Here is a 1,233-nt window from a genome sequence, read left to right as displayed (position 1 = left end):
GATGCCTGATAAGCATGATGCTGGTGGCACCTCACATCCTCCTTTTCTGACATGCCCACGTGACTGTGGTAGAAGCTTTCAACAATAAGAATCGTAGTTGCTCTAAGTCTGTGCTTTATAGACGGGCTATACAGCATTTGTCATACACGGTCAGAGATGAGTCTTGATATCATGACCATTAAACTGGCAAATAGTAAATGTGTATGTAACCTAGTGGGAGGGAGTTGTCACCACTGGAGCCACTAGAGGGCACTGTACTTTGGATGGGGCCAGTGGCAGGGAGCGAAGAAGGAAGTGGGCTCCGCTGTATCGGGTGACGAGCTGGTGACGGGTTGGTTGTTTTCCGTGTGAGTGAATATGTTTTAAATATTATTTCTTTACTAAACAATCGAAAGATGTTCATTTATATGAGGGTATAGAAGTCGGGAAATGTATTGTGTGACGCTAAATGCACCGTTAGGGAGTTAATTGGCCCGATGTTTACAGATTGTATTTACATGTGCTGAGTGTTCATGAGGAGAATGTAAAGATAATAATGTGTGTCATCTTAAGACCATCCTACAGGGATACATTCTGTTATTATCCATGTTCGAGCACATTTACTGCATGTCCATTGTACTGAAAATAATGTTTATTTTCGTTATGTATTGTGGTATGCTGCATGGTTTCTCTTTGTTAGTGGACCGGGTGTTTCATGTTAAGTTCAGAGTTAACTGTTTTGTATTGTTTGTTGTCTTTTATTTCTGTGTTAACAGAAGAACTACCTCTACAGTTATTTTTGCACTGTATTTTTACACTGAATGTATGCACTTGAATTATACACCGATTATTTGCACTTTGAGTTAGTTAGGTTTTCAAGTGAGATTTTATGTGCACCGTGTAAATGTACTGGACCATCTTTGTTAAATCTATTCTAAATTGAACATTCGAAATTAAATTAATACTACTCTAAATCCCTTAAGAGTAGTCGAGAAATAAAGATCCCTGAAGATAGTGTTGTGTCTGGTGTCTCAGTTCAAGTTACACCTGCCTACACATTTTGGTACCAGGAGTGGGGTCTCTAATTTGGAGTGTTTGACTAGGTTTGTAAAGTGCAAAAATAACTGTAGAGGTAGTTCTTCTGTTAACACAGAAATAAAAGACAACAAACAATACAAAACAGTTAACTCTGAACTTAACATGAAACACCCGGTCCACTAACAAAGAGAAACCATGCAGCATACCACAATACAT

General features: G+C 38.7%; 1 long non-coding RNA gene across 1 annotated transcript; it reads left to right on the top strand.

Annotated features, from left to right (window-relative positions):
• Positions 1 to 207: 207 nt before the first annotated feature.
• On the top strand, positions 208 to 994 carry LOC117729848. The gene is made up of 2 exons (XR_004609391.1): positions 208 to 347; positions 756 to 994. It is a non-coding gene; the product is annotated as an uncharacterized LOC117729848 (long non-coding RNA).
• The last annotated feature ends 239 nt before the right edge of the window (positions 995 to 1,233 follow it).

The sequence above is a fragment of the Cyclopterus lumpus genome, chromosome 4 (assembly GCF_009769545.1).
Source record: "Cyclopterus lumpus isolate fCycLum1 chromosome 4, fCycLum1.pri, whole genome shotgun sequence".
In the NCBI taxonomy this organism is placed as follows: Eukaryota; Metazoa; Chordata; class Actinopteri; order Perciformes; family Cyclopteridae; genus Cyclopterus; species Cyclopterus lumpus.
Note: the sequence above shows the minus strand (reverse complement) of the source record. Positions and strands in the feature narration are given on the sequence as shown.